The sequence below is a fragment of the Lithobates pipiens genome, unplaced genomic scaffold (assembly GCF_037356315.1).
Source record: "Lithobates pipiens isolate NorthernLeopardFrog02 unplaced genomic scaffold, aLitPip1_a1.2 Scaffold_1, whole genome shotgun sequence".
Lineage (NCBI taxonomy): Eukaryota > Metazoa > Chordata > Amphibia > Anura > Ranidae > Lithobates > Lithobates pipiens.
This window is the reverse complement of record NW_027507685.1, coordinates 81,096,295-81,112,693: the sequence shown is the minus strand read 5'-3', so window position 1 is coordinate 81,112,693 and position 16,399 is coordinate 81,096,295. Positions and strand designations below refer to the sequence as shown.

The 16,399-nt window shown below is 48.0% G+C and overlaps 1 protein-coding gene across 1 annotated transcript in view; it reads left to right on the top strand.

Moving 5' to 3' along the window:
• VARS1 (valyl-tRNA synthetase 1) overlaps positions 1–16,399 on the top strand; it is a 153,035-nt gene that overhangs the window by 23,849 nt on the left and 112,787 nt on the right. The gene's annotated exons all lie outside the window — the stretch shown is intronic.

The following is a 16,399-nucleotide window of genomic DNA, read 5'->3' as shown; positions in this document are numbered from 1 at the left end:
CGTTCGGGCGGTCGTCCCTGGACGGCCTGATGTTTACTTCCGCAATGCGCGCCGCCGCGGGCGCGCATCGCGGAAGTTCTGTGTCCGCCGTGTCCCCCGGGGACAGGCAAACACAGATCGCTGTAAACGGCCAATCACAGCGGCCGTTTACAGCGTGATCGGCGTGTCCAATGGGAGATGATCTCATATGTAAACATATGAGATCATCTCGCAGCGCCGCTCTCCTTCCTCGCACAGACAGTGCGAGAGGGGAGAGATGAACGGCTGCAGCGGCAGCCGTTCTGATTGTGGAAAAAAAATAAATTAAAAAAATGAAATAAAAAGTGCCATCCGCCCCCAGCAGTGCCATCCGCCCCTAGCAGTGCCATCTGCCCCAGTGCCATCCACCCCAGTGCTACCTGCCCCCAGTGCCATCCACCCCAGTGCTACCTGCCCCCAGTGCCATCCACCCCAGTGCTACCTGCCCCTAGTGCCATCCACCCCAGTGCTACCTGCCCCTAGTGCCATCCACCCCAGTGCTACCTGCCCCCAGTGCCATCCACCCCAGTGCTACCTGCCCCCAGTGCCATCCACCCCAGTGCTACCTGCCCCCAGTGCCATCCACCCCAGTGCCACCTGCCGTCAGTGCCACCTGCCCCCAGTGCCACCTGCCCCCAGTGCCACCTGCCGTCAGTGCCACCTGCCGTCAGTGCCACGTGTCATCAGTGCCACATAGTGCCATCTGTCATCAGTGCCACGTATCAGTGCCATTTGTCATCAGTGCCACCTGTCAGTGTCACGTGCCATCTGTTGTCAGTGTCACGTGTCATCAATGCCACTTATCAGTGCCATCTGTCATCAGTGTCACGCGTCATCGGTGCCATGTATTAGTGCCATCTGTCATCGGTGGCACATATTAGTGCCACGTATTAGTGCCATCTGTCATCGGTGCCACGTTTCAGTGCCACGTGTCATCAGTGCCACGTATTAGTGCCACGTGTCATCAGTGCCACGTATAAGTGCCACGCGTCATCAGTGCCACATATTAGTGCCATCTGTCATCAGTGCCACATATTAGTGCCATCTGTCATCAGTGCCACCTGTCATCATTGCCACGTATCAGTGCCATCTGTCATCAGTGTCACGTGTCATTGTCCTGGTGCTTCAAAAGTGTAATAAATAGTCAACAAGTTAGATGTGTAACTTATGTTCCTAGAACACATGATGGCGCTACCTGCATGTTGGGCCTCTCTATGTGGCCAGGCTGTGAAAAAGTCCCACACATGTGGTATTGTAATACTCAGGAGGAGTAGCAGAATTTTTTGGGGGGTGTCATTTGTGGTATACACATGCCACGTGAGAGAAATAACCTATTACAATGACAATTTTGTGGAGAAAAAAAAAAAAATGAAAAATCTTAATTTTGCAAAGAATTGTGGGAAAAAAATGACAACATCAAAAAGCTCACTATACCTCTTACTAAATACCTTGGAATGTCTACTTTCCAAAAAGGGGTCATTTGGGGGGTATTTGTACTTTCCTGGCTTGTTCGGGTCACAAGAAGCGAGATAGGCCACCAGTACATCAGATGTGATCAATTTTGTGCGATTCGCACCACAGCTTGTAGACTCTCTAACTTTCACAAAGACCAAATAATATCCACTAATTTGGGTTATTTTTACCAAAGACATGTAGCAGTATAAATTGTGACCAAAATTTATGAAGAAAAATTAATAATTTGCATAATTCTGTCACAGAAACAAAGAAATATGCGTTTTTTTTCAAAATTTTCGGTCTTTTTTCATTTATAGCGCAAAAAATAAAAACCCCAGAGGTGATCAAATACCACCAAAAGAAAGCTCTATTTGTGGGAAAAAAAGGACAAAAAATTCATTTGGGTACAGTGTTGCATGACTGAGTAATTGTCATTCAAATTGTGAGAGCACCGAAAGCTGAAAATTGGTCTGGGCAGGAAGGTGTTTAAGTGCCCTGTAAGCAAGTGGTTAAACAGGCGAAACTAGATCACATAACATTATGGAGGTTTGCCAAAGAGGTAAAATGAAATAAAAATTATACAAATTGTAATCTAAAATACAATCTATCATGCTCATAATATTGCATATAGAACAGAGCGAAGAGGAGCTGGACATAACCCCATTATTATATATTAAATTGCAGCCAAATATAATTCTACATAGGTAATATGACATAATGATAAATGAAAAACAAAGAATAAAAGGATAAAGATGGAGTAGATGACACCCAATATAGAAACACTGGGATATGTAAATAATATGTGCAAAAATTGATCGTATAAAAAAGTATACGTATAAGTCTATGAGTCAAACATGTTATGTGTTGCAAGACACATAAAGCATTGATTGCAACAATGACTGTGTGCAATGAATGTGAATTTATGTAATACCATATTAAAAATGTATTGATATTAATTTGGAGCACACGTTGTGTGTCCCCACGGGCTAGTACAGATGACATATGGCCCGAAATACTATGGAAATATAAAATAAGTAAAAAAGTTATGGATATTATAAAGAATATGTAAAGGACATATTTTTCTGATAGAAAAATGTATATCTCTTTTAAAGTGCAATTTCTGCTTGATTAATAAAACAATTTATGTCCCAGTCAGTGTTCATGCCATGGGGTGAGTAGCACCTCAACTCATGTATCCAGAAAGTTTTGAGGCGCGATACACCCCGTAGGCATGAATCACCTCTCCAGTTAGGAACAAACCTGTCAATGATTTTAAAATGGGTACCTGTCGGATCTCTACCATGGTGCTCCAAGAAGTGACGGGGGACAGTATGTTTGTCGCAACCCTTTTTTATTTTTGCAAGGTGTTCGTTGACCCTAATCGAGAAATTTCTAATAGTGCAGCCCACGTACTGTTTTTTGCACGGGCACGTGATGAGGTATACTATGAATCTGGTTACACAAGTGGTAAAATGCTTCATAGAGTATACCCGCTGCGTGACCGTGGATGTAAAGGTGTCACTCTTTCTTCTACCTAAAGCATTGTGTGCGCACACATTGCATTTTCTACATGGGAAGAAGCCCTTACATTGTGGAAAGAATTGGATCGGTTTCGGGATATCAATAGCATTGGGGGCAGTATCGCCCTGAATGGAGCGTGCCCCCCCTGAAAATGACTCCTGCTTTCTCTGAGATCAGACTTCCAATAATTTTATCGTTACGGAGTATTTTTCAGTGTTTGTTAAAAATGTTCTTTATTTCATTGTGTTAAATAGAGAAAGTCATGAAAAATGACCATTTAAAAATTGTAATTTTTATTAGTTTTAGATTTTACTTCAAGAAGGGAGGGTCTATCAATCTGTAGGGCTGCTGTTATGTCTGCATCCAAGTCATGTGGTTTATAGCCCTTATCTATAAATCTCTGCCTGAGAATGCTGGACTGAGATTTGAAAATTGCTGTCATTGGTGCAATTATGATGCAACCGTAGGAATTGGCCACGTGGGACTGATTTTAGCCATTGATGGTGGTGGCAGCTATCCACAGGGATGTAGCCATTCCTATCGGTTGGTTTGAAAAAAGTTTTGAGCTCAAGGCGTTTCTGAGTGACAGTGATTTCCAAGTCCAGAAAATGTATGCTGTGGTACTGGCTTCAAAATTTAGAACAATACCACGGTCATTCTCATTGAGAGTTGTCATGAAAGAATCTAGGGAGGCCCTGCTCCCTTTCCATAGGAGGAGGATGTCATCTATGTATCTAGCCCGCAGGACCAACTCGGGCCTGTTTAGGGCATAGACGACATCTTCCTCCCATTGGGCCATAAACAAATTGGCCAGGCTCGGAGCATATTTAGCTCCCATGGCTACCCCTTTAATCTGTGAGTAAAAAGTGCCCTGAAACCAAAAATAATTGTGTTCTGTGGCAAATTTCAAAATTCCATGATAAAATTCCTGTGAATAAAAGAGAGTGTGGAATCTCAAGAGAGGAAAAGTTCTACTGCAAATGATGTGGGATGCAGGTATACAAGGCAGATACATCTGCCGTAACCAAGATCAAATCATCATGATATTGGGCCCTCTCTAAAAGTCTGATCGTATCTCTAGTATCTTGTAAATATGATGGAATGCGTCTCACTAGGGGCTGAAGATGAAAATCAATATATTTACCAATTTGGGAAGTAACCGAATCAATGCCGATAACTATTGGACGTCCGAGCGGGTTTACAGGGTCTTTATGTATTTTGGGTAGTTGGTAAATAATGGGTATACGTGGTGCTAATGGAATCATAAACTCTTTTTCTTTTTGGTTGAGTATATTGAGAGCAAAACCTTAGATTACAATTTCAATAAGTGCTGCCTTGTATTTTAAAGTGGGATACCAAGGCAGGGGGCTGTAAGTGGTACGGTCTTCAAGTAACCTGTTCATTTCTTGGATGTAGCGTTCTTTGTCCAACACTACTATCCTGCCCCCCTTGTCAGCGGGACGGATAATAAGATTCTTCTTTTCACAGAGGGTTTCAAGGCCAGCTTGTATAGATGGATCTTGGTAGATTCTTTTGTTAGGCAATTTGTCTAAGTCATTCAACACAAGATTGCGGAAGACATTGATCAATGGAGCTGTATTACCTGGGGGGTTGAATCGGGGTTGAGAAGGGTTTGCTAATCCTGAGTGCGTATCAATGTTCCGATCCGGAACCGCAATGTTCCCAGATGGCATAGATAAAAAATTTCTTTGAATGTTAAAGTGGGGTACCCCCTTAAAAAAAAAATTAAAAGTCAGCAGCTACAAATACTGCAGCTGCTGGCTTTTAATAATCGGACACTTACCTGCCCCAGGGTCCAGCGATGCGGGAGAACGAAGCCCCCCCCCCTCGCTCCCCGCTCCGCTCGCGTGGCGCCGTCATGCATACTGTGGGCACCCGGCTGTGGCTTCACAGCCGGGCACCCACTGCGCATGCGCGAGCGGCGCAGGGCGCCGTGATACGCCGTACAGTCACCTGGGACACATGACAGGTCCCAGGTGAATGTGCGGCGCGAGGGGAAGTGATGTCACCAGCCCGGGCAATGAAGAAGGCAGATTACGAGGGACCCCCTAGCAACCGGTATTTAGAGGTGAGTTAAAATTATTTTTTTTGCCAATTATTTATTTTTGATTTTTTTTACGAATTTTAAATAGTTTTAATTTTTTGGTGGCAACACCACTTTAAGTTTACGAATATATTTTTGCACATCTATAAACGTAGCAAATTTATTCAGCTTTCTGGGTGGGACAAATTTGAGGCCTTTATCGAGAATGCGTTTTTAATTTTCAGACAGAGTCACTGTACTGAGATTGAAAATGCCAGCTCCTATTGAATTTGCTTTCATTTTCCGTTGGATTTGCCACGCCCCTCTAGAGTCTCGTTTGGTTTTGTATTTCCTACATGGTTGGGGATGGGCCTGTGAAAATCCTGGTATTGTGGTGGTCCGGGATAACTGAGATTGTAATTATATGGAGTCCTAGAAATTTGTTTGTCTTCACGGGTCATGTAGGAGTAAGGGTCACGATAAGTATCATATGGGCCTTCTTCCCTAGGGGGCATATGGCGATTATGTGTACATATCGGGGTGCTATATGAATAGTTGTCCCTCCTATTATTGAATCTATCGTCACGCCAAGGTCTTGTGGGACCTCGGGGGGGCCTCATGATGGTATCCATTATTGGTTTCACCATAATGGTTATCCCTACCACGATTGTAGTTGCCTCTACCTCTATTCCAGGACTGATGCCTGCCTTTTGGACCTGTCAGACTTCCACTTACCAGACCGGTGAGTCCGCTTGGGGCAGAGGGTGGTCTCCCGTACGTGTCCGACTTACAACCCCTGGTAGAGTAGACTACCGATTGGCGCCAAGCACCGTGCACGCGCGCACGTCGACGCGCATGGGCGCGCGCATAAGCGCACGTGCACCCGCACGCGCGCCCAAGCGACAGCACGCACACCAGTGCCCCCAGGAGTGCACACAACAGCGCGCACCGGCGCCAGCAGGAGCGCACACCGGCGTGCACCAGCGCCCGCGGGGGCGCGCACCACAGCGCGCACAGGAACACGCGCACCAGCACACACCGTCGCACATAGCCGCACACCAGCACGGCCAGCACCACAACCAACCAGGTAACTTCTCTGACAGTGCCCCCTCCTTAAGGGCAGACTCCGGCTGCCCAATTGGGCCAATCTGGAAGCATGGCGGTTCTTGAAAGCCCGTAAAAGTTCTTCAGCATGCAAGTTGCTTTCGGGCTCCCAGGAGTTGTCCTCAGGGCCATACCCTTTCCATTTAATGAGGTATTGAATTACGTTACCCCTCTTTCTGCAATCGAGAATTGCTTCGACTTCGAACTCCTATTCGTTGTCAATTATGACAGGTTCGGGTGGGCCGCTAGTGCGGCCAGCAAAGGGGTAACTGGTTTCAGTAAAGACACGTGAAAGACTGGGTGCACTTTAAGAGAGTCAGGTAGATCGAGCTCATAGGTGACTTCATTTATTTTTCTCTTCACTGTGAAGGGACCCATGAATTTAGGGCCTAATTTCCTAGAGCGACAGGCCATTTTCAGGTTAACTGTGGACAACCACACTTGGTTGTCAGGCGCCAGGATAAGTTCTCCACTTCTCTTCTTATCAAACATCTTTTTATAATACTCCTGAGACTTGGCCATAGTCTCCCTTAGGAGTTTGTTGTTGGTGGAGAAAAATCCAAAGTCTCGGAAACTGCAGGAACAGTACATTCTGGTATCGAACTAGGTAGAAAAGCTGGGTGGAAGCCGTAATTGGCAAAGAATGGTGTTTGATTGATGGCGGAATGCAAGGAGTTGTTATATGAGAACTCTGCCACGGGTAATAAGGAGACCCAGTCGTCCTGAGAGAAGGAGGAAAAACAGCGGATGTATTGCTCCAAGGACTGATTCGTTCTTTGAGTTTGTCCATTTGTCTGGGGGTGATAGACTGATGAAAATGCCAACTCGATTTCAAGGGATCCGCAGAGCGCCTTCCAAAACCTTGAGGTGAATTGGACACCTCGATCGGACACGATGCTTGCTGGAACCCCGTGCAACCTTACAATTTCCTTAACAAAGATCTTGGCCGTCTCCATGGCCGAGGGGGGCGCCCCTCATTGGGAGGAAATGAGCCATCTTGGATAACCTGTCCACCACAACGAAGATGGTAGAGAACCCCTTCGGATGGGGGAAGTTCCACAATGAAATCCATTGAAATCATTTTCCATGGTCTCTCAGGGACAGGTAAGGGTTTCAGTAGACCCCAAGCTCGTGTCCGGCTGTTCTTACTTCGGGCACAAGTGTTACATGAGTCCACATAATTCTTACAGTCATTGAGTAGTTGGGGCCACCAGAAGGTGCGCTGGACCAGTTCGGCAGTCTTCAGGGTACCAAAGTGTCCGGCCATTTTATGGTCGTGGCAGAGCTCCAATACATCCACCTTTAAGGCCTCAGGAACCACAATCTTGCCTTTATGCCAGAATAAACCTTCACTTAAGCTGGCTTCAGGGACCGGGGGCATTCCCACAGAAGCCTGTCTGATCTGGGAGATAAGGTCCCCTTGGAGGAGCAGGAAGTTTCCAGAAGGGAGGATTGTATCGGGAGGCAGAGTCTTTTTAGGATCAGAAAACATGCCAGACAGCGCATCCAGCTTAACATTCTTAGAACCAGGTCTGTAGGTGATATGAAATTGGAATCTGGAAAAAAAAGGGCCCATCTGGCTTGCTGTGGTCTTAGTCTTTTGGCTGTTCTCAAATATTCCAAATTCTTATGGTCGGGGTAGACCAAGATGGGGTGTGCAGCACCCTCCAATAGGTAACGCCACTCCTCCAAAGCCGCCTTAATGGCCAGAAGTTCTCGATCTCCAACATCATAGTTCCTCTCAGACATCGAGAGTTTATGGGAAAAGAACGCTACCGGATAGAGGAGGGCCTTGGCACCCTGCCGCTGAGAGAGCACTGCCCCAACAGCGATTTCTGAAGCATCAACCTCAAGGACGAAGGGCAGAGCTGGATCTGGATGTTTCAGAATAGTGGCTGAAGTAAATAACGCCTTAAGTTTTTCAAAGGCCGCCTGGGCCTCGGGGGTCCAAGAGAATCGGGTACCCTGCCTGGTCAGTTCGGTAATGGGGGCAATAATTGCAGAAAAGCCTCTGATGAACTTCCGATAAAAGTTAGAGAAGCCAATGAAGCACTGAACACCCTTCTTATCCACAGGCGCAGGCCAGTCCAGGATGGCAGACACCTTTTGGGGATCCATTTTGATGCCCTCGACCGATATGACCAAGCCCAAGAATTGCATAGCCTGGAGTTCAAACTCACATTTTTCGAGTTTTGCATAAAATCCGTGAAGCCTGAGTCGGGTTAGAACATTACGGACTTGTCTACGGTGATCACCTAATGACGAGGAGAAGCTTAGGATATCGTCCAGGTACACGATTACATATAAGTCCAGGTAGTCACGAAAAATGTCGTTGACAAAATGTTGAAAGGTAGCAGGGGCGTTACACAACCCGAAGGGCATGACAAGGTACTCGAAGTGCCCAAATCGAGTACGGAAAGCCGTCTTCCACTCATCTCCTTCTCGGATACGGATTAAATTGTAAGCTCCGCAAAGATCTAATTTCGTGAAGATGACTGCGGTCCCAAGCCTTTGAAATAATTTGGGTACTGGGGTAAGGGATAGCAGTTTTTAATAGTTATCTTATTCAACTCCCCATAGTCAATGCAAGGACGCAGGGAATGGTCTTTCTTTTTGACAAAGAAAATGGCAGCACCGGTTGGGGAGGTGGAAGGACGAATAAACCCCTTTTTCAGGTTTTCGTCAATATAGTATTTCAGAGTTTCTAGCTCCTGCTCCGTTAGTGGGAAAATTCTTCCAAAAGGAACTTTGGTGCCTGGTAACAGTTCTATCGGGCAGTCATAAGGCCTGTGAGGGGGAAGTGTCTCTGCTCCTCTCTTGCTGAATACGTCTAGAAAGTCTCTATACGGTTCGGGGATGGACTGAAGTAGTTCTGGCTCAACATCCAAGCAGAGAAGTTGAGAGGGAACATCGGATGGTCGGCCTAAGCAGTGTTGCTGGCAACACTCCGAAAGAAATTTGACTTCTCCTGTGGCCCAGTTTATGCTGGGATTGTGGACCTGCAGCCAAGGCATTCCCAGGATGATGGGAAAAAGGGGAGAAGAGATGGCATCCAGACGTAGGTGCTCCTGGTGACAGGTGCCCATAGTAGCCAACAAAGGGACGGTCTCTTGTGTGACAGGACCGGAACTAAGGGCGGAGCCATCCGCAAGGTGTACAGCAAGCCCCTGGGCCTTGGGTAAAAGCGAGATGTGATGGTTGGCAGTGAAGGTCTGATCGATAAAACAGCTGCATGCTCTGGAATCAATGATAGCTGACACTGGAATATTACCTCCTGGAATCTGTAATGTGATGAGAAGAGCAAGGTGAGAACTGGGTTTAAGCAGAACAGATGCACACATGGACGAAGTGGTTACACACTTACGTGTCTTGTTGGGGCAGGCCCTGACATAGTGCCCAGGTTCCCCACAGTAGAGACACAGGTTGTGGGTACGTCTGCGCTGTTTCTCTTCAGGGGTCAGCGAGGGCCGGAGCAAACCAAGCTGCATTGGTTCGGGAGCTTCTTGAGCTGGAGCAGTAGAGGTGGGTGGAAACTGACCAGCAGAACTTGGAACCTTGGGGAGCATCCAAGTGGGACGGAAATGGCTGGAAGATCTCTCCGACCGACCCTCCCTTAAGCGAGGATCAATCTGGATGGAGAGATTGATAAGCTCGTCCAAGGTTTGTGGTATCCCCACTCGTGCCAACTCATCCTTGAGTGGGTCAGATAGTCCCATCCGGAATTGGTGGCGCAGGGCGGCGTCGTTCCAATCCGTGTCAGAACTCCAGCGGCGGAACTCAACTGCATAGTCCTCGGCCACTCTGCGACCTTGTTGGAGAGAGTGTAGTGCGGCTTCTGCAGTTGCAGTCAATTGGGGGTCCTCAAATAGCTGGGCCATCGCAGAGAAGAAGTTGTCAAGACTATCCAGGGACCCAGATCTCTGCTCCAGTAGGCGGAGGGCCCAGGTCTGTGGCTCGCCGGACAACAGGGATATCACAAAGCCCACCTTAGTTGCTTCAAGAGAGAATGTCCGAGGTTGCAGTGCGAAATAAAGCTCGCAGGAATTGCGGAATGCACGGTACTTGCTGTGATCTCCGGTAAATCTCTCGGGCGTAGGTACTCGTGGCTCTGGAGGAAGCATCACTATGGAGGGTGTGGGTGAAAGGCCGGCTGAAGGTGTTCCTTGGGGATTAGATGAAGAGGACAAGGCTCGAACTTGCTCCTCCAATCTTGAATAACCTTCCTGAAGGTTCTTTACGGCTTGAGTCAGACCGGCCAGATGTCTGCATAGTTCATCCATGGGGGAGGCCCCCTGCCCGGACTTGGTCATGGCTGCCTGATACTGTCAGACTTCCACTTACCAGACCGGTGAATCCGCTTGGGGCAGAGGGTGTTCTCCCGTACGTGTCCGACTTACAACCCCTGGTAAAGTAGACAGGTGGCTGGAAGTGCAGAGTGGTATGAGAGCCTGTGATGAGGGCCCAGGAGCCTGAAGCAGGAGGAACTCCGAAGCAGCAGGTGAGTAGGCAGGAACACAGGCAATTTGGGTGCGGAGCAGGAGCTGAGCAGGCAGGTCCGGGTACAGGCAGGATTCGGTAACAGGCGGGCAGCAACGGTACAATAGGAACAGGCAGGAGCGAGGTCAGAACAGGCCGAGGTCAGGTGCAGGTGGAGATCAGGGGTGTCCAAGAGAAAGCTGGGTCGTCAGGAGATCGGGATACAGGAACGCAGGTACAGGCACGGAGCAGGGACCAGGGGAGCTGATGATCAGGCAGCACTTGAGTGGAATATGTGGCAGACCTAAATAGGCCGATTGGCGCCAAGCACCGTGCACGAGCGCGCGTCAACGCGCACGTGCACGAGCGCGCGTCAACGCGCACGTGCACCCACACGTTCGCACGCACGCCTGAGCGCTAGCACGCACACCAGTGCCACCAGGAGTGCACACAACAGCGTGCACCGGCGAGCATCGGCGCACACCGGCGCCAGCAGGAGCGCACACAGGCGCACACCGGCGCACACCAGCGCCCGCAGGGGCGCGCACCACAGCGCGCACAGGAACACGCGTACCAGCACGCACCGTCACACATCGCCGCACACCAGCACGGCCAGCACCACGACTAACCAGGTAACTTCTCTGACAGGACCATTTCCCTGGTAATTAGAATACTGAGCCTTATTCCGTGGTGTATGGACATATTCTCCAATACCAAGAGGGCCTGAAGGAGGTGGGGGTGGTTAGGGTTCAACACAATGAAATAAAGAATTTTTTTAACAAACACTGGAAAAATACTCCGTAAAGATAAAATTATTGGAAGTCTGATCCCAGAGAAAGCAGGAGTCATTTTCAGGTGGGCACGCTCCATTCAGGGCGATATTGCCCCCAATGATATTGATATCCCGAAACCGATCCAATTCTTTCCACAATGTAAGGGCTTCTTCCCATGTAGAAAATGCAATATGTGCGCACACAATGCTTTGGGGAGAAGAAATAGCAACACCTTTACATCCACGGTCACGCAGCGGGTATACTCTATGAAGCATTTTACCACTTGTGTAACCAGATTCATAGTATACCTCATCACGTGCCCGTGCAAAAAACAGTACGTGGGCCACACTATTAGAAATTTCTCGATTAGGGTCAACAAACACCTTGCAAAAATAAAAAAGGGTTGCGACAAACATACTGTCCCCCGTCACTTCTTGGAGCACCATGGTAGAGATCCGACAGGTACCCAGTTTAAAATCATTGACAGGTTTATTCCTAACTGGAGAGTGATTCATGCCTACGGGGTGTATCGTGCCTCAAAACTTTCTGGATACATGAGTTGAGGTGCTACTCATCCCATGGCATGAACACTGACTGGGACATAAATTGTTTTATTAATCAAGCACAAATTTGCACTTTAAAAGAGATATACATTTTTCTATCAGAAAAATATGTCCTTTACATATTCTTTATAATATCCATAACTTTTTCACTTTTTTTATATTTCCATAGTATTTCGGGCCATATGTCATCTGTACTAGCCCGTGGGGACACACAACGTGTGCTCCAAATTAATATCAATATATTTTTAATACGGTATTACATAAATTCACATTCATTGCACACAGTCATTGTTGCAACGCTTTATGCGTCTTGCAACATATAACATTTTTGACTCATAGTTACATAGTTACATAGTTAGTAAGGTTGAATAAAGACACCAGTCCATCCTGAGTGAGTGTCTACAATTGTCCCCATCACTGTACATTGCACACTCACATCGGTCCCTACCCCTCTCAAGGAGCCCCCATTCATATACTAGCGGACCAATTTATGGACAGAAGCCAATTAACCTACCTGCATGTCTTTGGAGTGTGGGAGGAAACCGGAGTACCCGGAGGAAACCCACGCAGGCACAGGGAGAACATGCAAACTCCAGGCAGGTAGTGTCGTGGTTGGGATACGAACCAGCGACCCTTCTTACTGCTAGGTGAGAGTGCTAACCACTACACCACTGTACCGCCCTTAAACTCATAGACTTATATACTTTTTATATACTTTTTTATACGATCGATTTTTGCACATATTATTTACATATCCCAGTGTTTCTATATTGGGTGTCATCTACTCTATCTTTATCCTTTTATTCTTTGTTTTTCATTTATCATTATGTCATATTCCCTGTGTAGAATTACAGTATATTTGGCTGCAGTTTAATATATAATAATGGGGTTATGTCCAGCTTCTCTTTGCTCTGTTCTATATGCAATATTATGAGCATGATAGATTGTATTTTAGATTACAATTTTTATTTCATTTTACCTCTTTGGCTAACCTCCATAATGTTATGTGATCTAGTTCCGTCTGTTTAAAAGCTCTGTATGGGGACACAGGCTGCAGTGATGCCCACTTCACTGTCAGTGAGGGTGTGTGCTGAGCGCTTGTGTTCAATACACAAAACGCTGACGTCGGCAGTCATGTGACCTGGAATGAGGAATTGTCTGCTCAGCGTCCTGCACATTGCTATGGCAACTGGGAAAGCACATGTCACGGATGCCGTAGGATCTACACAGCGACATATGCCTAATGAGGTTACAATGCCGCTGACTCAGTGAAGGCTGTCTGCTGTGATTTATATGGTGAGCGTCCAGCCCTTGTATGAGAGGGGTCTGGACGGCTGCATTCCACTCCCAGTGCCTGGCATGATTGATTTGGACTAGCTGAGGAATAGACCATCCATCCTGCCGCAATCTCAAAAAAAAAAAAAGAAGATAGTCCTGTGTGGGGTTTGATTTTGCCTTAGCCTTCACCAAGGGGGAGAGTATCGGAGAGGCTTTGAACTGGGAAGACGAGGTGGCTGATCCTTCCAAACAAAGGAAGTATTTCAAGCAACTTAAAAAAGAACATCTCAACTTTCCATTCCTGTCTGAGCTTGGTGAGGTCATTACAGATGAGTGGAGTAAGGTTGAGAAGAATAGTATGCTTTCAAAAGTCTTAAGGTTATATCCCTTGACCAGGGTAGTCTAAGGGCCCCCACTATTACCTGTTGCCCATATACTCCCACCTCAACCCCCCATGTTATTCCATAAGTAAGAGACCACACCTTGCTTGGAGTAAAATGGCCACAACAGCCTTTATTATAAACCTCAAAAATACTCCAACCAAAATATATATAAATATATATAAATATATATCTCCATAAATATATATATATAACCAAGAAAATGTGCAATATCAAATGTACTTGTAAACATAAACATATAACCAATAACACACAAACATGCCCGGTCTGGTGATCTCTGACGGTGACCCATAACTTTTCCAACCAACAAGTCACTGCGGTACCCACTTCCCACTTCTCCAGGCCTCGAGCTGTGAACGCTCGGAGACAACCTCCGCAGTGACAACCATACCGGTATTCCCTCCAACGTTCAGGAATACACCGGAGGGACCCATCTTAGCAATGGGCCCCCCACCCCATATCAGATGACTTCTGATTTTTACCGCCAACCGTCAAAGACCACCAGACACACACCGCCAGCATCCAATTCCGACTCCACCGCTGTCATGACATGCGATCCACAGAACCTGCAAGACAAGAAAAAACAAACAAACACAAGAACCCAGAACCCATCTGAAAAAGTATGGAGGGAGGGTGGGACAACTGCCTCCTCTCTGTTTCCCCTCCGACGAACTGGCTCAAAGCTCCGCCCCCTCCACCTTTTAAGCCGCTCCGCCCCCCTACAGCAACGGACACTCCCAGCTCCTCCTCCCAGCTTCTGCCTGAAAATTAACCCCCTGCTGCCCTATCCATCCCTGTCATGCCCGGTCCTCCGTTATCTTCCTTGCAGTCATTGCACTCCGGGCCTCACTTGACCAGGGTAGTCTAAGGGCCCCCACTATTACCTGTTGCCCATATACTCCCACCTCAACCCCCCATGTTATTCCATAAGTAAGAGACCACACCTTGCTTGGAGTAAAATGGCCACAACAGCCTTTATTATAAACCTCAAAAATACTCCAACCAAAATATATATAAATATATATAAATATATATCTCCATAAATATATATATATATAACCAAGAAAATGTGCAATATCAAATGTACTTGTAAACATAAACATATAACCAATAACACACAAACATGCCCGGTCTGGTGATCTCTGACGGTGACCCATAACTTTTCCAACCAACAAGTCACTGCGGTACCCACTTCCCACTTCTCCAGGCCTCGAGCTGTGAACGCTCGGAGACAACCTCCGCAGTGACAACCATACCGGTATTCCCTCCAACGTTCAGGAATACACCGGAGGGACCCATCTTAGCAATGGGCCCCCCACCCCATATCAGATGACTTCTGATTTTTACCGCCAACCGTCAAAGACCACCAGACACACACCCCCACAGCCCACAAGGGTGACTACCTTACCCTTGCGGGCCACCCCACACCCGCAACGCCCTTCGGATGCCCTCCTGCAGACCCAAGGACCACAAATCAATCCCTACATCAGACAGATGCACCCCATCCCGCCTAAGGTACATGCCCACATTGCACTCCAATTCCCGGTGGCGAACCACAATCCCGCCTTGCCTGGCCACAAAACGCCCAATAACCTTATTGACCCGAATGCGGGTCCTCTGGATGCTCGACACCGAACGAGCCCACCGCCACGCCGTCCGCGCCACGATGTCCGACCACACCAGTACCGTACCCGGAAAGCGGGAATGCAGCCGCAGAAAATCAGACTTGATCTCCGCCAGCAAGTCCCGGATCTTCACGACCCCCAGGTCATTCCCCCCCGCGTGGATCACCAACACCGCCGGGGGACCCCCCCGAGACACATGTCTCTCAATCTCCGACACCAAGCTACCCCAGCGCAGCCCAGGGACGCCCAACCACCGCAAACACGCCTCCCCCCTGGAAATCCCCAGCTGCCTGCCCTCCGGACGCTGATCTCCTCTCCTGGCCCCCCAACACACGTAGGAGTGGCCCACGATCCAGACGAGGCGAGCCGTACCTCCATCTGAAAGAAAAAACAACAACGTAAAAGCACCCCAACCCCCAGCAAACAAACCCACCAGCAAAAACCCCCAGAGAAAGGAACAAAACAGCAAGCTTAACACAAAGTCACACACAGTAACATACCAACATGAAAAGAGAACCATACCCGCAACCCCCGCACGGGCAGTGCAGTAAACCCACTAAACTAAATCCCGTGCCCGTCCCATGCCGGAGTTCAAACCCCTGTTAGTTCTTTTTTTTTTTTTTTTTTTGAAAGAGCACAAACTACGATTAAAGTAAAACCAAGTGCGGCCTGACGTAAGAACGAAAACGCCGCGACTCCCATCTCCCAATCCTGCGAACCGCAGCCTCATCCAAACCGCACCGGGCCGCCTCCGTGGCCGCCCCGATCCGGAACGAATGGGATGCAAACTCCTTCCCAACCAGGCCTACCGCCTGTAAACACTTACGAAAAACCGACACAAACTGGTATCTCGACAAGAAGGACCCTTCAGAGTGACACAGGAATGGTCCCTCCCCCCCAACACGGATTTCGCGAAAATCCCGCACCGCCGCCACCGGGCACACCCCCGATCCTGGTAGAGCAAACAGCGACACCAGCACCCCTCTGCCCAGCTGATCCGTCTTGGACCTGCGCAGCCAGAGGCCAACCCTGTCCGCCCCCAAGCGCACCTCCCCGTCAAACAACCCCCCGGCCACGTGCTTAGACGGGCTAACCAACTCCCCAACGCGAAAAGCCCCATAAAACGCTAAAGAAAAAGCAG